General features: G+C 36.6%; 1 protein-coding gene and 1 long non-coding RNA gene across 6 annotated transcripts in view; both read left to right on the plus strand.

Annotated features, from left to right (window-relative positions):
• Window positions 1-279, plus strand: part of LOC111435255 — a 4,475-nt gene extending 4,196 nt beyond the window's left edge. For 3 of the 4 annotated variants that reach the window (XM_023072677.1, XM_023072679.1, XM_023072676.1), the window contains exon 7: window positions 5-279. The gene's annotated coding sequence lies outside the window, so the exon portion shown is untranslated. The remainder of the gene's footprint in view (window positions 1-4) is intronic. The other variant, XM_023072678.1, reaches the window with a different exon arrangement.
• A 13,473-nt stretch (window positions 280-13,752) lies between these two features.
• LOC111435257 lies at window positions 13,753-17,023 on the plus strand. Of its 2 annotated transcripts, none has more exons than XR_002709054.1 (4): window positions 13,753-14,072; window positions 14,355-14,399; window positions 15,438-16,249; window positions 16,318-17,023. It is a non-coding gene; the product is annotated as an uncharacterized LOC111435257 (long non-coding RNA). The 2 variants fall into 2 exon arrangements; XR_002709055.1 differs by having other exon boundaries at window positions 16,462-17,023.
• Window positions 17,024-24,410: the final 7,387 nt, after the last annotated feature.

Here is a 24,410-nt window from a genome sequence, read left to right on the forward strand (position 1 = left end):
CCCCCCCCCCCCCCATTGTTCTTGAACCTCTAGCCATGTGAGGAGCTTTAGCGCGGCTAGGGTATATCCATGATAGCTATTATTCTTTCCCTTTCTTTTGGTTTGCTTTGTAAATTCTTTGAAAACTTTTGAGGTACTGCAAATACGGTTGAAGTGTGTAGTTTTTGCTATTTCTGCGTATAGCTTATAGTGACTGCAATATTCTTTGAGATCCACTTGAAACTATGATATTGAGGGTGTGAATATTATAAATACAAAAATTGGAGGTTTAGGGAACAAGTTGATTTTGTTTCCCTATGGATATATTGATATCATTTTATTGTTTTGTGCTTGGTTTGATTCAAACGTTTGTAATAATCATAGTATATTATTGTGAAATCCCATGTCGGTTGGAGAGGGGAACGAAACATTTCTTATAAGGGTGTGAAAATCTCTCCTAACATATGCGTTCTAAAACCTTGAGGGGAAGTCCGAAAGGGAAAGCCCAAAGAGGACAATATCTGTTAGCGGTAGGGCTTGTTGGGCTGTTACAAATGGTATCAGAGCTCGTCACCGAATGGTGTGCTAGTAAGGACGCTAAGTCCCCAAGGAGGGTGGATCATGAGATCCCACATTAGTTGGAAACGAAACATTTCTTATAAGGGTGTGGAAACCTCTCTCCAGCAGACGCGTTCTAAAATCTTGAGGGGAAGCCTGGAAGGGAAAGTCCAAAGAGGACAATATTAGCTAGTGGTGAACTTGGACGGTATCTTTTGTTAATATTTCTTGGCATAGATATATGTTTTTTCTAATTGAGCCTTTTCTATCTAGCATAAGCTCTCTCTCTCAATGCTGATATCTTTTACCAATCTTCTCTTCTTAAGCCTTCGGATGGGCTGCTATTTGTTGTGGAGCTATTTCGTTAGGGGTATATATGGTCCAGGTTGGATTGGGTTAGGTTGAAAGATTTTTTTTTTTACCAAACCCAAAAATTTGGATTGGCTGGATTGGTAACCCAACCTAACCCGAAAATTTTCTCAACCCAACCCTACCCTCTATTTTCGGGTTGGGTTGTGAGATTGTTAAGAAAAGAAAATTTAAAAAGTTTTATTAATTTATAATTCATAATTATTCCAAACAAATTTAAAAAGTTTTATTAACCCCATAGACCACATAAAAGTTTATTGAACTTAAGGAATGATGGTTGTGTTATTTCTTTGCATGCCTTGCTCGTCGTTCATGTTGGATTCGAGTTTTCAGGTCTCATTTTACTTTTATTAAAAACAAAAACTTGAATAAATAACCCGAACAAATCGAACCAACCCAAAGGAAATAAAAAATGATATATTATATTTAAAAAATCTTCCCAATTTTTATAAATGTTTAAAATGGATGGAAAATGTTAAAATTTTATCATTTATTAGCTTTTTCTAAACTCATTTTAGGTAAAATAAAGAGTATATGGTCGAGTTCAAATCCTTAAAGAATTGGGGCAGGTTCGATTGTGTCAGGATGGTAACCAAAACAACCCGATTAGAGTTCACAACCTAACCGTACTATTGTAAACTGAACAAACATGTCATCTTTTAGTTTATTACGGTTGGTTAATCTCCACGAACTCAACATACATAACCATAACTCTTCCGTGTAGCTTTAAGAAGAAAAAAAACTTTATAGTCCTATTACGTCAAAATAATTGAAATTATATCAATCCTCTTTGTATCATTAAAAAAAAAATAAACGAGAAAACTCGATTATAAAAATATTGCTAATTCAACTCTTTAACAACACACAGCTTATCGAGCCACTATAAAGTTTATAAATTCATAAAAATAATGCAAAATACAAAGGGAACTAACCATGGGTCAATCAAGATGTATGAGTACCTGGGATTTAGCTGACCGGTTCAACACTAAACTTTGATTATGCTATTCGAAAAAGAATATCGGCTCTAACAATCCATCTCCGTCTACAAAAACAATAGGAAATGTTTTAGAAAAGGTCAACATACAACATACAAAAGTCTCTATCAATTGAAGCTAACTCCATTGAATGCATCATAGAACTCAATAGTTACGCTGACCTGTTCAATACTAAACTTTAATTATACTATTCGAAAAAGAACATCGGCTCTAACAATCCATCTCCGTCTACAAAAACAACAGGAAATGTTTCACAAAAGATCAACATACAACATACAAAAGTCTCTACCAGTTGAAGCTACCACTTCTAGGATCTCAGCTCAAACACATCAGTTATGTCTCATTGTTGCAAGATCAATGACGAACTCCATTGAGTGCATCATAGAACTCAATAGTTACGTTTACCTATTCAACACTAAACTTTAATTATGCTATTCGAAAAAGAACATCGGCTCTAACAATCTATCTCCGTCTACAAAAACAATAGAAAATATTTCAGAAAAAGTCAACATACAACATACAAAAGTCTCTATCAATTGAAGCTACCACTCCTAGGATCTCACAGCTCAAACACATCAGTTATGTCTCATAGTTGCAAAATCAATGACGAACTCCATTGAGTACACCATAAAACTCAATAGTTACGCTGACCTGTTCAACACTACACTTTGATTATGCTATTCGAAAAAAAACATCAGCTCTAACAATCTATCTCCGTCTACAAAAACAATAGGAAATGTTTCAGAAAAGGTCAACACACAACATATAAAAGTCTCTGTCAATTGAAGCTACCACTCCTAGGATCTCAGCTCAAACACAAGTTTATATAAGTGCAATTGGGGCTCAACAAGACACATCTAGAGATTTCATGCATTATTAGCAAACTGAGTTGATATTTGAAGAATCCCACTCGATTACGGCAGTCAAAAGAGTACTGAGATATCTAAAAGAGTACTGAGATATCTAAAAGAAACTTCAAAACATGGTTTATGCAAACCTAAATAATGTGATTCTCAAATTATAGCATATTTATGCAGATTGGGGTTGAAGCCTTTATGACCGGTGTGTTAGGAACCCCAACCTCTACAATGGTATGATATTGTCCACTTTAAGCATAAAGTTCTCGTAGTTTTGCTTTTGGTTTTCTCGAAAGACCTCATTTTCTCTCTCTTTCCCTTTCTAACATTGCCAAATAATTTCTTGCTCACATGACAAATTGGTTTGTATTCATCAAGGTGACCAAGCCATGACTTCCACACAAGGTAGCTAACTGTCCCTAGAATTTAATTGAAAAATGCACACTTTCTTTCTCAGATTATGAAGTAAACAAAGAACTTGAACCCAAACTTATCTTCCTTCCTTCCTTTCCAACAATTCTTCGCTTTCCTATTATCTATTCGAACATATAGTCTTTTATTTACCATTAAGTAGATCTTTTTCTTATTAAAGAAAGGATATCATCTCATTTAATTCGTCAAGGAAACCTATAGACCGTTCTAAAAATGTACCATATTTCTATCGTGATAATTTATTGTTGAGATTAAAAAGTCTGGGTCAGCCTTGAGTTTCCTTATATCTTTGAGCTTTATCTTCTTATGGTCAACAAGTCTTGACATAATCAACATTGTTCCTTTAAGGTTGTATCTTAGATGTTCCTTTTGTTTCTTTTTGTACAAAAGGGGTTCTAAGGGTCTTAAGTTCTTCTTGGTGTTGTACTTAATCCTTGTAACTACCCTTGGCCTTCCTTAATCCTTGTACTCTTGAGCCTCCACTCGTCCCTAAACATTGCCCACATTTTCTTATTTGTGGATGAAGCTTGCAACGAACTAGAAACCTACAGAATAGTGCTGATTTAAACTTGTAACTACCCTTGGCCTTCCTTAATCCTTGTACTCTTGAGCCTCCACTCTTGTCCCTAAATGTTGCCCACATTTTCTTATTTGTGGATGAAGCTTGCAACGAACTAGAAACCTACAGAATAGTGCTGATTTAAACTTGAAACTTCTAGAAGGTCCATTGGAAAAATCTACTTCGATGAAGATGTTTCCGACGTCATTTTTCAACATCAGCCATTAGATTTGAACATATATGAGTCTTCTAGATCATATCCAAATTTGGGACAAATCCAATAGTTGAATCTATGAGATATGAAAGATTTTGTCCAGATGACCCCTGCTGTAAACCAATCTGGAAAGATTTCTAGTCAGGGGCATTTTTGTATATAATTGGAAGCTTGGGGTATTTCGGTAATTTGCCACCTTTTGAATTTTTTATTCTGAAAATCCAAACACTTTCCAAAAACTATTTACCATTTTTGGTCATTTTTCCCTTAGGCTTGGATGCTGCTTGTAACACATTGAATCTCTTCCTTGGACCCCTTAGCCTTCTTTTGGTCTCTTAATCTTTTTTTTTTTTTTGATCCCTTAAATCTTTCTTGCACACCTTACCTCTTGAGAACTTTCGTCCTTGAAAGTTCACTGTTTTTACCTTGTCTTAGAGTACTTGTCCTCAGTTATGTCCTTCCAAGTTTTTTGAAGGTCCTTTTATAAGTTTGAACTTCTCCAACATATCCTTATAATTTTCCCTCGTGGCCTTTAGTTCTTAACTTATGCTTTAAGTCATTTGCCCCCTTTGACTGCCTTCTCAATATCTTTTATTGAGATTGACAAGTCTTCCTTGGTCATCCGTTTGTTTCCTTATATCTTAGAGCTTATCTTATTCTTTATGTTCAACAAACTTTGACATAATGAACGTTGTTCCTTCAAGGTTGTATCTTAGAGGTTCATTTTGTTCCTTTTTGTACCAGGCGGGTTCTTAGGGTCTTAAGTTCTTTTCTTGGTGTTACAACCTTTTTACCTTTTAAGTTAACTATTTCCTGTCCAAACCTTTTCCATCCCTATCAAACCGTGCTAGGGCATTGAGAATCTCTTTTTTGGGTCGCCTTACTCGAGTGTCTTAACCTTACTTGAAGTCTTGCAAATTCTCCCCTTCGTTAGAACATTCCAAGTTTCCTAGAGGATCCTTTTATAGGGTTTTCATTCTTTGACATGTCCCTTTTATATAGGGTTTTCATTCTTTGATATGTCCTTATTATCTACCATTTTGGCCTTTAGTTCTTAACTTATGCCTTAAATTTAATTGTTCTAGCATTTGCCCCTTTTTCTTGGTTGAGATTGACCAGTTTTCCTTTGTCATTTTTGCATTTCCTCATATCTTAGAGTTTATCTTCTTCCTTATGTTCAACATGCCTTGACATAATAACCGTAGTTCTTTTAATCCTTCTTGTACAAGGCGGGTTCTTAGGGTCTTAAGTTCTTCTTTCCTTGGTGTTACAAGGTCTTCCTTAATCCTTATAACCACCCTTGTACTCTCTAGCCTCTACCCTTGTACCTATACATTGCCCACGTCACGTTATTTGTAGATGAAGCTTGCACCAACCTTACTTGTAGATGAAGCTTGCACCAACCTTACATCTCGAATGGTGTTGATTTTAAACTTGAAAATTCTGGAAGGTCCAGCGAAAAAATCTACTCCGATGAAGGTGCTGCAGACTTCAACTTTGAACACCAACCGTTAGATCTAAAGATATCTGAGTCTTCTAGATCATATCCAAATTTGGGGTAAACTCAACGGTCGGATCTAGAGATATGGAAGATTTTTTCCAGCTGACCCATACTGAAAACGAATGTTGGAAGATTTTTCGGGGCATGGATATTTCATGGATAATTGAACATTAGGGTACTTTCATAATTTATCACATTTCAAATTTTTATTCCGACCCATCCATACTTTTTCTAAACATTCTTTACCTAATTTTGGTCATTGAACATCTTGAAATTCCTTCTACTTAAGAAATGAAAAACTCGAGACTTTACTTAAAATTGGAAAACTGACATTTTTCCCTTTTATGATTACTATTTCTTTTCCAAACCTTTTCCCAAGGTTTTGGATGCTTATGAAACTTTGCTAGGGCATTGAGAATCTCTTCCTTGGCCCCTTAACCTTTCTTAAGCACCTTAAACTTACTTGAGTGTCTTAACCTACTTGGGGTCTCATAAATTCTCCCCCTCTTAAGAACTTTTATTCTCAAAAGTTTGTTGTTCTTACTTTGCCTTGGGGCATTTGTCCTTCATTATGTCCTTTCATATTGCTTGAGGGTCCTTTTATAGGTTTGTCCTTTTCCAGCATGTTATTGTAATCTACCCTTATAGCCTTTAGTTTGTAACTTATGCCTTGGCCATGTACTTGTTCCAATATTTTCCCTTTTTGAATGTCTTCTAAACATCCTTTGTTCAAATGGACAAGTTTTCTTTGGTTATGCTTACGTTTTCTTATATCCTAGACCTTATCTTCTTTCTTAAGTTCAAAAAGCCTTGACATAATCAACCTTGTTCCTTCAAGGTTCTATTATCTTAGAGGGTCTTTTTGTTCCTTCTTGTACCAAGCGGGTTCTTAGGGTCTTAAGTTCTTTCCTTGGTCTTCCTTAATCCTTGTAATTACTCTTACCCTTTATTAATCCTCGTACTCTCAAGCCCTCACTCTTGTCCCTAAATGTTGCCCATATCTTCTTATTTGTAGATAAAGCTTGCATCAACCTTAAAACATCCATAATGATGCTGAATTTATATTTAATGATTCTGGCAGGTAGGAATAATCTACTCCGACGAGGGTGTTCCCGACATCATCCTTGAACACCAACTGTTGGATCTGAAGATATCTGAGTCTTCTAGATTTTATCCAAATTTAGGGTAAATCATATGGTTGATTGAATGTTGAGATATGGAAGATTTTGTCCAGCTGACCTTAATCTAGGAAAGATTTTCTGGCCAAGGGTATTATTGTAAATAATTGGAACAACATGAGTATTTTGGTATTTGCCACTTTTTGAATATTTTATTTTGAAAAATCCAAATTGTTTCTAAAAATAGTTTGTTCATTTTTTGTAATTTTTCCCTTCTTTTCCGTCTTGTACAAGGCGAGTTCTTTGGATCTGAAGTCTTCTTTTATCGGTATTACAAGGTCTTCCTTAATCCTTGTACTACCCTTGACCGTCCATGATCCTTATAATCAGCCTTTGTGGCCTTTAATTCTAAATTTATCCCTCGAGACATTTTCTAATTCCAACATTTGTTCCTCTTGAATGTCTTCTTAATATCCTTTGTTGAGTTTGTCAAGTTTTCCTAGGTCATCCTTGTTTGTCAAGTTTTCCTAGGTCATCCTTGTGTTTCCTTATATCGTAGAACTTATCGTTCCTCTTGAATGTCTTCTTAACATCCTTTGTTGAGTTTGTCAAGTTTTCCTAGGTCATCCTTGTGTTTCCTTATATCGTAGAACTTATCGTCTTATGTTTAACAAGCCTTAACATAATAACGTTGTTCCTTTAAGGTTGTATCTTAAATTTTCCTTTTATTCTTTCTTGTAAAAGGCGGGTTCTTTGGGTCGTAAGTTCTTCTTTCTCGATATTACAAAGTCTTCCTTAATCCTTGTATCTATCATTGGCCTTACATAATCCTTATAATAAGCCCTTGTGGCCTTAAGTTCTTTGGTTATTACTTAAGTTATGTACTTGTTCCAACATCTGTTCCTTTTGACTGTCTTCTCAACATCCTTTGTTGAGATTGTTCAGTCTTATTTTAGATGTTCCTTTTGTTCCTTCTGGTACAAGGCGAGTTCTTTGTGTCTTAAGTTCTTTTCTCGGTATAACAATGTCTTCTTGTATAGTGGTTCTTTGGATCTTAAGTTCTTCTTTTCTCGATATTACAAGGCCTTCCTTAATCCTGGTATCCTTAACATGTCATCTTATAAGCCTTCTATTAAAAGATCATGAGCAGCGGAGTCTACTTAGAGAGTTATTTTAACGTTACTTGATTTTTGAGAAAAACGTTGGTTTAGGTCTGCACTTTTGATTTTTGACCTATTTCTTCCATATTCCTTTAAATCATACTTCACCTAAGGATTCCTATAAGTATAACTTGAGAAAAGTCCAAAGTGGCTACGTACCTCATCATTGACGGTCGGGTTCTTGGTTCTCAAGCTTTCGATATCCAAATTGCTCCTAATTTTTTTTTGTAAGTCCACTTTTCAGTCTATTTTCAGGAACTAAAAAGAACTTCCAGGAGAACCACTCTCGAAGGTTTTAAGGAAAACAAGGGATGTGACTTCAAAAATTCTTCCCTCCATGGGTCATGGAACTTGAATTAGGGAAACTTGTTTCGGCCAACTTCAACTCTTGAATACTTTATGAGACTTGTTAGAGATCTCGTTTAAAAGCTGTAGGAAATGACATTTTTGCATTTTATCAAGTCATCAACGGTCATCCTTGTGTTTCCTTGTATTGTAGAGCTTATCGTCTTTATATTTAACAAGTCTTAACATAATCAGTGTTATTCCTCCAAGGTTGTACCTTATATGTTCGTTTTGTTCTTTCTTGTACAAGGTGGGTTCTTGGGACTTAAATTCTTATTTTCTCAATATTACAAGGTCTTCCTTCATCTTTGTATCTACCCTTAGCCTTGCATAATCCTTATAATCCGCCATTGTGGCCTAAAGTTCTTTGGTTATGCCTTAAGGCATTTTCTAGTTGTGGCATTTATTCTTTTTCGTTGTCTTCTCAACATCCTATAATGAGATTGATGGGTCTTCCTTCTTCATTCTTGTGTTTCCTTGTATCGTAGAGCATATTATCTTTATGTTCAACAAACCTTGACATAACCAACATTGTTCATTCAAGGTCGTATCTTGGATGTTCCTTTTATTCGTCCCTTTTATTCCTTGATCTTTGTAACTACTCTAGGTCTTCCATAATCTTTATAATCAGCTCTTATAGCCTTTAGTTCTTAACTTTTGCCTCAATGCATTTTCTTCTTCCCGCCTTTGTTACTTTTGACTGTCTTCTCAACATTCTTTATTGAGATTGACAACTTTTCCTTGGTCATCCTTGTGGGGTCTTAAGTTCTTTTTTTCTCGGTATAACAAAGCCTTCCTTAATCCGTGTAACATCCTTTGGCTGTCCATAATCCTTGTAACATCTCTTGGCCGTCCATAATCCTTATAATCCGCCTTTGTGGCCTTGAGTTCTTAACTTATGTCTTAAGGATTGTGGAGTCTTAAGTTCTTTTTTTCTCGGTATAACAAAGCATTCCTTAATCCTTGTAACATCTCTTGGCCGTCCATAATCCTTGTAACATCCCTTGGCCGTCCATAATCCTTATAATCAGCCTTTGTGGCCTTTAGTTCTTAACTTATGTCTTAAGGCATGTACTTGTTTCGACATTTGTTCCCTTTAAATAGCTTCTCAACATCCTTTGTTGAAATTGTCAAGTCTTATCTTAGATCTTCATTTTGTTCATTCTTGTACAAGGCAAGTTCTTCAGGTCTTAAATTCTTCTTTTCTCGATATAACAAGACCTTCCTTCCTTAATCATTGTAACATTTCTTGACTGTTCCACAATCCTTATAATCAGCCCTTGTGGCCTTTAGTCCTTAACTTATGTTATTAAGTCATGTATTTATTCCGACATTTGAAGTTTTATTTTAGATAATCCTTTTGTTCCTTCTTGTACAAGCGGGTTGTTTTGGACTTAAGTTCTTCTTTTCTCGGTATAACAAGGCCTTCCTCCTTAATCATTATAACATCTCTTGGCCATCCATAATCTAAATAAGCCCTTGTGGCCATTAGTTCTTAACTTATGCCTTAATTCATGTACTTGTTCCGACATTTGGTTCTTTTGACGGTCTACTCAACATTCTTTGTTGAGATTGTAAAGTCTTATCTTAGATGTTTCTTTTGTTTCTTCTTGTACAAGGCGGGTTCTTAAGGTTTTAAGTTCTTCTTTTCTCAACGTAACTACCTTCCTTAATCTTTGTGACATTCCTGGACACCATAATCCATATGATTAGCCCTTATGGCATTTAATTCTTAACTTATACCGTCAGGCATGTACTTGTTCCGACATTTGTTCCTTTCAACTATATTCTTAACATCCTTTGTTGAGATTGTCAAGTCTTTCTTGGTCATCCTTGTGTTTCCCTATATCGTAGATCTTATCGTCTTTATGTTTAAGAGGCCTTAACATAATCAATGTTTTTTTCTTCAAGGTCGTAGCTTAGATGTTCCTTTTGTAACGTCTTGTACAAGGAAGGTTCTTTGGATCTTAAGTTTTCTTCTCGGTATAACAAGGCTTTTCTTAATCCTTATAAAATTCCTTGGTCGTCAATAATCCTTAAAATCAGCCTTTGTGGCCTTTAGTCCTTAATTCATGCCTAAAGCATATACTTGTTCCGACATTTGTTCCTTTTGTTCCTTCTTGTACAAGACAGGTTCTTTGGATCTTAAGCTCTTCGTTTCTCGGTATTACAAGGTCTTCCTTAATCCTGGTAACATCCCATGGTCGTCCATAATCCTTATAATAAGCCCTTGTCGCCGTTAGTTCTTAACTTATGTCTTACGGCGTGTACAAGGCGGGTTCTTTGGGTTTTAAGCTCTTCTTTTCTCGGTACTACAAGGTCTTCCTTAATCCTTGTAACATCCCTTGATCATCCATAATCCTTATAATCAGCCCTTGTCGTCGTTAGTTCTTAACTTATGTCTTAAGGCGTGTACAAGGCAGGTTCTTTGGGTCTAAAGCTCTTATTTTCTCGGTATTATAAGGTCTTTCTTAATCCTTGTAACATCACTTGGTCGTCCATAATCCTTATCAACAGCCCTTGTCACCGTTAGTTCCTAACTTATGTCTTAAGGCGTGTACAAGGATGGTTCTTTGGGTCTTAAGCTCTTCTTTTTTCGGTATTACAAGGTCTTCCTTGGTCGTCTAAAATCCCTTGGTCGTCCATAATCCTTATAATCAGCCCTGGTGGACGTTAGTTCTTAACATATGTCTTAAGCAGTGTACAAGGCAGGTCCTTTGGGTCTTAAGCTCTTCTCTTCTCGGTATTACAAGGTCTTCCTTAATCCTTGTAAGATCCCTTGGTCATCCATAATCCTTATAATCAGCCCGGGTGGCCGTTAGTTCTTAACTTATGTCTTAAGAAGTGTACAACGTAGGTCCTTTGGGTCTTAAGCTCTTCTTTTCTCAGTATTACAAGGTCTTCCTTAATCCTTGTTTCCCTTAGTCGTCCATAATCCTTATAATAAGCCCTGGTGGCCGTTAGGTTTTAACTTATGTCTTAAGGCGTGTACAAGGCAGGTTCTTTGGTCTTAAGCTCTTCTTTTCTCGGTATTACATGGTCTTCCCAAATACTTGTAACTTCATTTAGTCGTCCATAATCCTTATAATAAGCCCTTGTTGCCGTTAGTTCTTAACTTATGTCTTAAGGCGTGTACAAGGCAGGTTCTTTGGGTCTTCAGCTCTTTTATCGGTATTACAAGGTCTTCCATAATCCTTGTAACATCCCTTGGTCGTCCATAATCCGTATAATCAGCCCTGGTGGCCGTTAGTTCTTAACTTATGTCTTAAGGCGTGTACAAGACAGGTTCTTTGGGTCTTAAGCTCTTCTCTTCTCGATATTATAAGGTCTTTCTTAATCCTTGTAACATCACTTGGTCGTCCATAATCCTTATCAACAGCCCTTGTCACCGTTAGTTCCTAACTTATGCCTTAAGGTGTGTACAAGGCAGGTTCTTTGGGTCTTAAGCTCTTCTTTTTTTGGTATTACAAGGTCTTCCTTAATCGTTGTAAAATCCCTTGGTCATCCATAATCCTTATAATCAGCCCTGATGGCTGTCAGTTCTTAACTTATGTCTTAAGCAGTGTACAAGGCAGGTTCTTTGGGGTTTAAGCTCTTCTTTTGTCGGTATTAAAAGGTCTTCCTTAATACTGGTAACATCCCTTGGTTGTCCATAATCCTTTTAATCAGCCCTAGTTGCCGTTAGTTCTTAACTTATGTCTTAAGGCGTGTACAAGGCAAGTTCTTTGTGTCTTAAGCTCTTTTTTTCTCGTTATTACAAGGTCTTCCTTAATCCTTGTGACATCCCTTGGTCGTCCCCATGATACTTATAATCAGCCCTGGTGGCCGTTAGGTCATAACTTATGTCTTAAGATGTGTACAAGGCAGGTTCTTCAGGTCTTTAAGCTCTTCTTTTCTCGGTATTACAAGGTCTTCCTTAATCCTTGTAACATCCCATGGTCGTCCATAATCCTTATAATCAGCCCTTGTCGTCGTTAGTTCTTACGGTATTACAAGGTCTTCCTTAATCCTTGTAACATCCCATGGTCGTCCATAATCCTTATAATCAGCCCTTGTCGTCGTTAGTTCTTACGGTATTACAAGGTCTTCCTTAATCCTTGTAACAATCCTTGGTCGTCCATAATCCTTATAATCAGCCCTGGTGGCCGTTAGTTCTTAACTTATATGTCTTAAGGCGTGTACAAGGCAGGTTCTTTAGGTCTTAAGCTCTTCTTTTCTCGGTATTACAAGGTCTTCCTTAATCCTTGTAACATCGCTTGGTCGTCCATAATTCTTATAAACAGCCCTGGTGGCCGTTAGTTCTTAAATTATGTCTAAAGCTATTCTTTTCTCGGTATTACAAGGTCTTCCTTAAGCTTTGTAACGTCCCTTGGTCGTCCATAATCCTTATAATCAGCCCTAGTCGCCATTAGTTCTTAACTTACCTCTAAGGCTTGTACAAGGAAAATTCTTTGGGTCTTAAGCTCTTCTTTTCTCAGTATTACAAGGTATTCCTTAATCCTTGTAACATTCCATGGACGTCCATAATCCTTATAATCAGCCCTTGTCGTCGTTAGTTCTTAACGTATGTGTTAAGACATGTACAAGGCAGGTTCTTTAGATCTTAGATCTTTTTTTCTCGGTATTACAATGTCTTCCTTAATCCTTGTAATATTCCATGGTCGTCCATAATCCTTATAGTCAGCTTGGGTGGCCGTTAGTTTTGAACTTATGTCTTAAGGCGTGTACAAGAAAGGTTCTTTGGGTCTTAAGCTATTCTTTTCTCGGTATTACAAGATCTTCCTTAATCCTTGTAACATCTCACGGTCGTCCATAATCCTTATAATCAGCCTTGGTGGCCGTTAGTTCGTAACTTATGTCTTAAGGCGTGTACAAGGTAGGTTCTTTGGGTCTTAAGCTCTTCTCTTCTCGGTATTACAAGGTCTTCATTAATCCTTGTAAGATCCTTTGGTCATCCATAATCCTTATAATCAGCCCTGGTGGCTGTTAGGTCTTAACTTATGTCTTAAGGCGTGTACAACGCAGGTTCTTTGGGTCTTAAGCTCTTCTTTTCTCAGTATTACATGGTCTTCCCAAATCCTTGTAACTTCATTTAGTCGTCCATAATCCTTATAATCAGCCCTTGTCGCTGTTAGTTCTTAACTTATGTCTTAAGGCGTGTACAAGGCAGGTTCTTTGGGTCTTAAGCTTTTCTATTCTCGGTATTACAAGGTCTTCCTTAATCCTTGTAACATCCCATGGTCGTCCATAAAACTTATAATCAGTCCTTGTCGCCGTTAGTTCTTACGGTATTACGAGGTCTTCCTTAATCCTTTAATCCTTGTAACAATCCTTGGTCGTCCATAATCCTTATAAACAGCCCTGGTGGCTGTCAGTTCTTAACTTATTTCTTAAGCAGTGTACAAGGCAAGTTCTTTGGGTCTTAAGCTCTTATTTTCTCGGTATTAAAAGGTCTTTCTTAATCCTTGTAACATCCCTTGGTCGTCCATAATCCTTATAATCCGCCCTTGTCGCCGTTAGTTCTTAACTTATGTCTGAAGGAGTGTACAAGGAAAGTTCTTTGGGTCTTAAGCTCTTCTTTTCTCGGTATTACAAGGTCTTCCTTAATCTTGTAACATCCCTTGGTCGTCCATAAACCTTATAATCAACTCCGATGGCCGTTAGTTCTTAACTTATGTCTTAAGCAGTGTACAAGGCAAGTTCTTTGGGTCTTAAGCAATTCTTTTCGCGGTAGTACAAGGTCTTCCTCAATTCTTGTAACATCCCTTAATCGTCCATAATCCTTATAATCAGCCTGGGTGGCCGTTGGTTCTTAATTTATGTCTTAAGCAGTGTACAAGGCAGGTTCTTTGGGACTCTAGCTCTTCTTTTCTCGGTATTACAAGGTCTTCCTTAATCCTTGTAACATCCCTTGGTCGTCCATAATCCTTATAATCAGCCCTGGTGGCCGTTAGTTCTTAACTTATGTCTTAAGGTATGTACAACGTAGGTTCTTTGGGAATTAAGCTCTTCTTTTCTCGGTATTACAAGGTCTTCCTGTAACATCCCTTAGTCGTCCATAATCCTTATAATCAGCCCTAGTGGCCGTTTGTTCTTAACTTATCTCTTAAGGCGTGTACAAGGAAGGTTCTTTCGGTCTAAAGTTCTTCTTTTCTCAGTATTACAAGGTCTTCCTTAATCCTTGTAACATACCTTGGTTGTCCGTAATCCTTATAATCAGCCGTGGTGGCCATTAGTTCTTAACTTATGTCTTAAGCATTGCACAAGGCAGGTTCTTTGGGTCTTAAGCTCTTCTTTTCTCGGTATTACAAGGTCTTCCTTAATCCTTGTAACATCCCATGGTCGTCCATAATCCTTATAATCAGCCTTTGTCGACGTTAGTTCTTACGGTATTACAAGGTCTTCCTTAATCCTTTTAACATCCTTTGGTCGTCCATAATCCTTCAAATCAGCCCTGGAGATCGTTAGTTCTTAACTTATGTCTTAAGGCGTGTACAAGCAGGTTCTTCGGGTCTTAAACTCTTCTTTTCTCGATATTACAAAGTCTTCCTTAATCCTTGTAACATCCCTTGGTCGTCCATTACCCTGATAATCAGCCCTGGAGGCCGTTAGTTCTTAACTTATGTCTTAAGGCGTGTACATGGCAGGTTCTTTGGGTCTTAAGCTCTTTTTTTCTGGGTAGTACAAGGTCTTCCCTAATCCTTGTAACATCCCTTGGTCGTCCATATACCTTATAATCAGCCCTGGTGGCTGTCAATTCTTAACTTATTTCTTCAGCTGTGTAGAAGTCAAGTTCTTTGGGTCTTAATCTCTTATTTTCTCGGTATTAAAAGGTCTTTCTTAATCCTTGTAACATCCCTTGGTCATCCATAATCCTTATAATCCGCCCTTGTCGCCGTTAGTTCTTAATTTATGTCTTAAGGAGTGTACAAGGAAAGTTCTTTGGGTTAAGCTTTTCTTTTCTTGGTATTACAAGGTCCTTAATTCTTGTAACATACCTTGGTCGTCCATAATCCATATAATCAGCCTTGGTGGCCGTTGGTTCTTAACTTATGTCTTAAGCAGTGTACAAGGCAAGTTCTTTGGGTCTTAAGCTCTTTTTTTCTCGTTATTACAAGGTCTTCCTTAATCCTTGTGACATCCCTTGGTCGTCCATAATACTTATAATAAGTCCTGGTGGCCGTTAGGTCTTAACTTATGTCTTAAGGCGTGTACAAGGCAGGTTCTTTGAGTCTTAAGCTCTTCTTTTCTCGGTGTTACAAGGTCTTCCTTAATTCTTGTAACATCCCTTGGTCGTCCATAATCCTTATAATCATCCCTTGTCGCCGTTAGTTCTTACGGTATTACAAGGTCTTTCTTAATCCTTGTAACATCCCTTGGTCGTCCATAATCCTTATAATCAGCCCTTGTGGCCGTTAATTCTTAACTTCTGTCTTAAGGCGTGTACAAGGCGGGTTCTTTGGGTTTTAAGCTCTTCTTTTCTCGGTATTACAAGGTCTTCCTTAATCCTTGTAACATCCCTTGGTCGTCCATAATCCTCATAATCAGCTCTTGTAGCCGTTAGTTCTTAACTTATGTCTTAAAGCGTGTACAAGGCAGGTTCTTTGGGTCTTAAGCTCTTCTTTTCTCGGTATTACAAGGTCTTCCGTAATCCTTGTAACATCTCTTAGTCGTCGTCCATAATCCTTATAATCAGCCTTGGTGGCCGTTAGTTCTTAACTTATGTCTTAAGTAGTGTACAAGGCAGGTTCTTTGGGTCTTATGCTCTTCTTTTCTCGGTATTGCAAGATCTTCCTTAATCCTTGTAACATCCCTTGGTCATCCATAATCCTTATAATCAGCCCTGGTGGCCGTTAGTCCTTAACTTATGTCTTATGCAGTGTACAAGGCAGGTTCTTTGGGTCGTCCATAATCCTTATAATCAGCCCTGGTGGCCGTTAGTCCTTAACTTATGTCTTATGCAGTGTACAAGGCAGGTTCTTTGGGTCTTAAGCTCTTCTTTTCTCGGTATTACAAGTTCTTCCTTAATCCTTGTAACATCCCATGGTCGTCCATAATCCTTATAATCAGCCCTGGTGGCCGTTAGTTCTTAACTTATGTCTTAAGCAGTGTACAAGGCATGTTCTTTGGGTCTTAAGCTCTTCTTTTCTCGGTATTACAAGGTCTTTCTTAAGCAGTGTACAAGGCATGTTCTTTGGGTCTTAAGCTCTTCTTTTCTCGGTATTACAAGGTCTTTCTTAATCCTTGTAACATCCCTTGGTCGTCCATAATCCTTATAGTCAGCCCTAGTGGCCTTTGTTCTTAACTTATGTCCTAAGGCGTGTACAAGGGAGGGTTTTTGGGTCTTAAGCTCTTCTTTTCTCGGTATTACAAGGTCTTCCTTAATCCTTATAACATCCCTTGGTCGTTCATAATCCTTATAATTAAGTCCTTGTCGCCGTTAGTTCTTAACAAGTCTTAAGGCATGTACTGGTTCCAAGATTTGTTCCTTTCGATTGTCTTCTCAACATCCTTTGTTGAGATTATCATGTCTTATATTAGATGTATTTATTCCTTTCTGTATAACATGGGTTCTTTTGGTCTTAAGTTCTTCTTTTCTTGATATTAAAGTCTTTCCTTAATCCTTGTAACTACCGTTGGCCTTTCATAATCCTTACAATTTGCCCTTGTAGCCTTTAGTTCTTATCTTATTCCCTAAGACATTTTCTCGTTCCGGCATTTGTTCATTTTAACTGTCTTCTCAACATCCTTGTTGAAATTGACAAGTCTTAGGTTGTTTGTGTCTTCTCAACATCCTTTGTTGAAATTGATAAGTCTTAGGTTGTTTGGGTTTTAAGTTCTTTTGTCGGTATTACTAGGCTTTTCTTAATCCTTGTAACTACTCTTGGCTTTCCATAATCCTTATAATCATACCTTTAGTTCTTAACTTAATCTCGTTTTCCAGTTCCAACATTTGTTTCTTTTGAGCGTCTTCTTAACATCCTTTGTTGAGATTGACAAGTCGTCCTTGGTCATCCTTATGTTTCCTTAAATCGTAAAGTTTATCACCTTTCAAGGTCTTATCTTATATGTTCCTTTTATTCCTTCTTGTACGAGGCATGTTTTTTTAGTTCTTAAGTTTCTTTTCTTGAAAGTCTTGCAATACCTTTGGCCTTCCATAATCTTTATGCCTTAAGGATGACCAGCATTTGTTCCTTAACTTATGCCTTAAGGCGTTTTCTAGTTCCAGCATTTGTTCCTTTTGAATGTCTTCTCAACATCCTTGGTTGAGATTGACAAGTCTTTCTTGGCCATCCTTGTGTATAGCTTATCATCTTTATGTTCAATAAACCTTGACATAATTAAGGTTGTTCCTTCAAGGTCGTATCTTAGATGTTCATTTTGTTCCTTCTTGTATAAGGCGGGTACTTTCGGTCTTAAGTTCTTTTCTTGGTTTTGCAATCTTAATCCTTGACCCTCGAAGGATAATGAGACTAAATTGTTATATTGATGATGTGGCAATAAAACATTGGAGAAAGCCTAGTCATAAGTCAAACAAGCAAAATGAGGGGCAATGAAACTGAAATGGAGAGGGAAATGACAAACTCAGAGTGCTCTCTATACTCTGAGCCTTCCCTTCCACATACCCAGATGAGCCTGCACCAGCCCTAATCTTCCACCCCTTTCTCCTATTTCTCTCTTTCTTCACCTCACCACTCATCATTGCCTTTTATTCATGAACGATTCTTCTGAATTTAGTTTTTTTTTTTTTCTTTGTTCTTGTTCGTTTTGTTACTTGGATCGGTTTGTTTTCTACAACTTTTGTGGGCAATTCGCCTATATGTTGTGGCACGGTTTCTCTTATTGCCGAATGTGGAGTATGTAATGACCAATGATGTGCTCTTAGTTGTTTGATTGATTTTAAATGGGATTCTTTGATCATTGAGTTTTACATTGTCTCTATGGAAATTGGAACGTTGAGATAGATTCATGGGGTTTATTATAATTGCAGAAGTCTGGCTTTTCACTCGGTTTCACTAACTACCTAAAACACTCATAAAATAGAAAAACATAATTTAATTTCTTACTCATGAACCCTTTCAACTTTAACATTCAGTCGTTTACTCTTGAACCAAAAACATGATATCGGTAGAACACAAGTAACATCAAAAACAAAAAACAAAGATATAATAAAGATTAAATATAGGAATTTAACATTATTAGGACCACAACATTGCCAATAACGTAATTCTCCTGAGATCTAGGCAACACATAAGGTAGTTTATGATGTCAAATAGAAAATTTCTTACTTGATGGAGTGTTGAATGTAGCAACCAGAGTTGGATTCCTTGAACACAACTTTATTAGATCTATGTCCTCCATTTCCATCTGAAATTTTCGTAACATGGTTATTAATCAAAATCTTCTCCAATAGCAAAGGAAATATGAACAATAATGTCAAACCAATGAGATATGGATAATTTGAAACCATTAAAAGTGAACATAAACTATTTTTGTTGAAGTTTGACCGGTAAATAGAATGATAAAAGTTTTGTAAAAGCAATAGCTTACCGTAGTGGGTTGTGTGGTTATATTTCATGCATCCCTAATTGTTTACAACAAACTTTACATGAACCGGACCGTCCTGCATGATATTATTAATGAAAAAAAATAATTATGCATTGATCAAATGATTAAGTTGAACAAAGAAAGTACCTTCGATTTCAACAAATTGATTGCCATCATTTTGCCCCAGACTCAAATCAGTCTCAAAAATTGATCCAGACACTAGTATATATCTCATATCGTCCATTCAATCATCATGACCTAGAGGAATGTTCATAAGAGAAAATTCAGAATCCAAAAGCTCAATCTCAAAAACTCAAGTGGTTGAAAAGCAAAATGAAACCCTTCATTTATGTTGAAATCACATGCAAATTTAAAAAAAAAAAAAGGTGCATCAAATCATCCACTAGCTGGAAAAAAAGCTATAAATACTCATACAGACTCCCAAATATTATGAACGTGAACATAGTCGACATTGTTTAAAAGTGGAGAAGAGCTTGATCTTTTAGATGAATCTAAACGCAAATCTGTGCAAGTTCAGAAAATGGAATACTATTGTAAGAAATATGGACACACTAACATTGAAAGACAAGCAAATACTGAAAACTATAACATCTCAAAATCGAACTTTCCAGAACTTTCAGTCAGATGCTGATATAATCCATAAGCAAACAATTGTAAACCAAAGATCAATAAGCAGACAACAATTGTGCATGACACTAAATTTTACAATACAAGTCAACTGTTTTTTCCTTCTGGCTAAGTTCTATAAGAAGTATTGTCTAAACTGGCTCGACAGAATGGTAACTGTGTCGATAAGATTCTATATTCTGTAATAGAGTTTATTTCATTGCAACCCAAGCTAGCAACAATTACATTTTGGAGCTTTCTTAATTGCTGCCTCAAAAAATATGGTGAAGAACTTATGGAAGATAAAAAGACAGTAATTCCATGGTTCTTCATTGAGCAAGGGAGGCCCCTGCAGAACTTCTTCCTCAAGAAAAAGGACTTTCATGATATTAGGCTTTTTGATTCATCATTTACTTTCGGTACATCTTTTTTCAAGAATAAAGCAGCTAAAGCTACAATTCACGACTTCACAGCCAACAAATAATGAAACTAAAAATAAACTTATAAACAACAATTACTTCCTACAGTCTTGGGCTTGGAATCATACCAGTAATCCTAGCAGATGCGAAAACCTCCCACCGGCCTGAATTGACAGGACCAACTGTTTTTCTTTTGCCCAAGCAATCACTTCATCAAGAGCACCTGCTTTGTTCTTCCCCACTCTGTTATCGGAACCAATCGCAATGACATAAGAGTTCGCCGTTCTCTTCTCTTCTGCCAACACATAAATTTGAATATCAGGTTTGTTCCCTGGCTCCTCACACAGAGAAGAAATAGAAGATGATGGGAATGAAACGAAGAATAATCCAAGACAATAATCACGTTACCATGGAAACGAACAATGAACCTACTAAAAACGCCCTAATCCTCCATAATCGAAACCACGAAAAATACAAAAGGTGTCGATAACAGGCAAAAAAGGAAAAAGAACGATCCGATCGTTCGATTAACCTCTGAAGTTGCTCGAGTGAACCCCTAAATCAGAATAATCTCTAAAATTCTCCAATAAACCCCTAAATCAGAATAATCTCTAAAATTCTCCAATAAACCCCTAAATCGGAATGGCCGACTGTGCCTCCAAAATTTCAACCCAGAACAGAGTAGTCAATCTTACATTACCTCTATTTTTCATCATCGGGATCAGGCGAGAAACTCCTTTCGATTCTGCTCTCTCTTCCTCCGATTGCTTGGTAATTATCTAGCGGTTGAATTCGGCAAGGAACGTTCAGAAGGGAAGAGGCCGTTGATGGAGCGCTCTGATTCTAGTGTGAGAATGTGACCCGAAGAAGAGTGTGTGGATGCGGGAGCGATATATATGATCCCCGCGGGAGCCGAGACAGCTGGCGTCCGAATGAGCGGGGGGTAACGGCTCTGAAGACCATTTGACTCTGACCGTGGAAAACCGTCGCCGATACCAACGGCTAGGTAATTTAACCCATTGCTTCATCTTCCGTAGTTTTAGGGATTTTTCCGATTTTATTTTGATAATATATATATATTTTTTTTCCTTAGGAGATTTGTACAACAGACCCAAATAGAATCTACCTATTCGAGTTGGGTCCTACGTACACGTCCGCTACTCAATGCTTTAAATATTATTTGAGTTTCGACTAAAAAAGTTGAGTTATTTAAAAAATAAGAAGGGTCCGAGAGAAGAAGAGAAAAAAACATGTATGTATATTATTTTAAAATAAAAAAAATATCACGCGAACGGCAAAATATAAAAGTTCAGTAGGGGTGTACATGGTTGGAACTGGTGGAGGGAATTTTTTTGACCCAATCCAATCCTCTATTTTCGAGTTGGGTTGTCCGGTTGTTAATTTTTTTAAAAAAAATTAAAAAATTTTATTTATCCACCCTTCATAATTATTCGATAGAATTTAGATAAAAGATATTAATAGTACCCAAAAAAAACATAAATCAATCTAGGATCATTGAAAAAAAAATCTACTGATACACAATTTTAGGAGTTAAAAAACTCTTAAAACAGTCAAAAAATACTCTCACCATTACTAAAAGTTGGTCTATAAGCTCGCTACGGTAGAACCGTGAAAATATTTTAAACTATGTATTTAAATTCATTTATTTACCGTCGAAAAAAATGATAGATGAGAAATAAAATGGATTTTAAAGTCAGTTTTTCAATCAACACAAATATAGAATTTTCAAATTTAAAAAAAAAATTACTCAAATACATGTATCAATATATGTTTTTGTTTTAAAATAACATAAATATATATATAAATCATATTCAATTACTTATCATATACTATATACTATATATTTTTAACATTAAGATAAAATTTATGGAAGGTTGTTGGTTAGTTTACTCACCTTATTTATATATATTTAAAAATAAATTTATAATTTAAATAAATTAAATTAAAAAAACTAAAAATAATAAAGTAATAAAAAATATAAATTGAAGTAATAAAATAAATAAATTAGACAAGAGTCGAACCTGCGCACAGAGAAGTCCTAGTAGACGCTAATTACCAATCTGTACGTTTTATAAGATTTTTTAGTTTGGGTCAACCCGATGTTTTTGTCCTATGAACCCGAACCGAGCCCAATCAATTCGGGTTCAGAAAAAATAACCCAGGGTTGGTCCGAGTTGTCGGGTTGCCAAATTAGATGTGTTGGATGATGAAAGTCCCACATCGGCTAATTTAGGGAATGATCATGGGTTTATAAGTGAGGAATACTCACTCGATTAGTATGAGGCCTTTTGGAGAAGCTCAAAGCAAAACCATGAGGGCTTATACTCAAAGTAGACAATATCATATCATTGTAGAGAGTCGTGTTCGTTTGTAATCCAACTATGATGAACCCATGTAATCCAACTATGATGAACCCAGAAAATGAGCTTAAGAATACGGACAAGACCTATAAATGGCAAACACGAATGTTGTTGAATCTCAAGACGAAGGCTATTACACAATGACCGCAATATAGTTTCTTCTTAATACCTCTTGATCGTTATTGAGTACAAATTTTCGTAATGAAAGCAATTTTGATAGAGGTACAAATCTCCCTATCGATCGAGTAGCGAAGGGATGTCTTTGTTCCATCTAGTGGATTAGGATTAGCAAAAAAAAGATGTCCATTGACAAACAAAAGCATGCCTTTTTTGTCATAAAAGACATGTCTGTTGACAAAGATACCAAACCCAACACAGTGAGTGAAGCCTACAAAACAGCACATAGAGATGTTGTCAATGGCGGTTTCAGATCCACCCTTATGGCATGATGTCGGGTGGAATGAAATGATGATATAAATTTCAAAATTAAACCTTTAAATATTGCATGAATTATGACGGTGACCGTGAGGTCCCACATCGATTGAGGAGAAGAATGAAGCATGTTTTATAAGGGTGTAGAAACCTCATTTTAGCGGACGCGTTTTAAAACCTTGAGAGAAAACCCAAAAGGGAAAATCCAGAGAGAACAATATCTACTAGCAGTGAGCTTGGACTGTTATAAATGATATCAGAGCCAGGTTCTGGGCGACGTGCCCGCGAGAAGGCTGAGCCCCAAAGGGGGTGGATTAGGGCATCCTACATTAATTGAAGAAGGGAACGAGATCCCACATCGGTTGGGGAGGAGAACGAAACATTTTTTATAAGGGTGTGTAAACCTCTCCCTAGTAGACGCGTTTTAAAACCTTGAGGAGATCCCACGTCGGTTGGGGAGGAGAACGAAACATTTTTTATAAGGGTGTGGAAACATCTCTCTAGTAGACGCGTTTTAAAACTTTGAGGAGATCTCACATCAGTTGGGGAGGAGAACGAAACATTTTTTTATAAGAGTGTGGAAACTTTTCCAAGTATACGCGTTTTAAAACCTTGAGGAGAACCCATCTATCTGCTAGTAGTGGGTTTGGCCTGTTACAAAGCAACTCAAACATCTAAGCGATATACTATTATCTATCGTCATTGAACTTGTTTTTTTTTAATAGTATCTTAACATCACGGTTCACAAACTTAGCTGGTGAAATACGAAGCAACCAAAACATCAAGTATTTTACTACTACCTATCATCATTAAACTCGGTTTTTAATAGTATCTTAACTTCGAGGTTCACAAACATAGCGTATGAAATACCAACCAACTCAAACATCTAAGCGTTTTACCATTGCCTATCCTCATTAAACTCATTTTTCAATAGTATCTTAACCTCGAGTTTCACAAACTTAGCTTGTAAAATATCAAACAACCCGAATATCTAAGCGTTATACAAAACACATTAAAGTCAACATTTCTCGAAAGATTAGAGATCCAAAGTTTCAGATTCGAATTTAGAATCATAATCAAGGAAATAATGTTATATTAATGAAGAAGAAGGTTGGCATGGGCACATGTGTTTTGAAGATAAGATTATATTTCAAAGGTTTAAGAAGCTTTGATCATGGCAGATTTTTAGGTAAATGAGACTGTATGAGCACTTTCCAAGTCTTTTCTTTTGAATATATATTTGGATTCTTGTCTTTGATATTATAATGTTAAAAGGGGTATGAGATTTGGGTAATTGTGTGCCATATGGGAAACCCACCAGCTTGTTTGATTCCTGTGTTTCATTATGAACACATGCACATGTTCTTTTATACCTTTGACATTTTCATAACATTTTGTCTTTCTTTTCAAATTATAATCACTTTTTTATTCTTATTCTTATCAAAGGTCGGGATTTAAGTATTTTAAGTATGGGTGCACACAGGTTGGATTGGGTTGCGTCCCGAAATTTTGAGTTGGAGTTAGTCGGGTTGGTGACCCGAGCCACCTGAACCACCCGAAGAGAGCTTACAGTCCAACCCAACCCAACTCTCTATTTTTAAGTGGGTTGGATTGGATTGTCGAGTTGTTTTTTTTTTAATTATTTTTAAATAATACAATAGTAGAAATTTCATAAAGTTCAAATATCAAATATTTTTATCAGTCACAACCCACCGCTAATGTTGATTACAAAGGTTAAATGTTAAGTTAGTTTCGCACGGACTAGTTAAAATGAACGCACTAACCGAATAAAATTTTTAAATTTTCAAAAGTTCAGCCTAACCCAAATTGAAAAAGAATTGAAATTATATGTTGGTCATCGGTTAGCTCGGAATTGGAGCAAATCTTCTCCCTTTATCTTCTCTAAATTGACGAAA

Source organism: Cucurbita moschata, unplaced genomic scaffold (assembly GCF_002738365.1).
Source record: "Cucurbita moschata cultivar Rifu unplaced genomic scaffold, Cmos_1.0 Cmo_Scf00048, whole genome shotgun sequence".
In the NCBI taxonomy this organism is placed as follows: domain Eukaryota; kingdom Viridiplantae; phylum Streptophyta; class Magnoliopsida; order Cucurbitales; family Cucurbitaceae; genus Cucurbita; species Cucurbita moschata.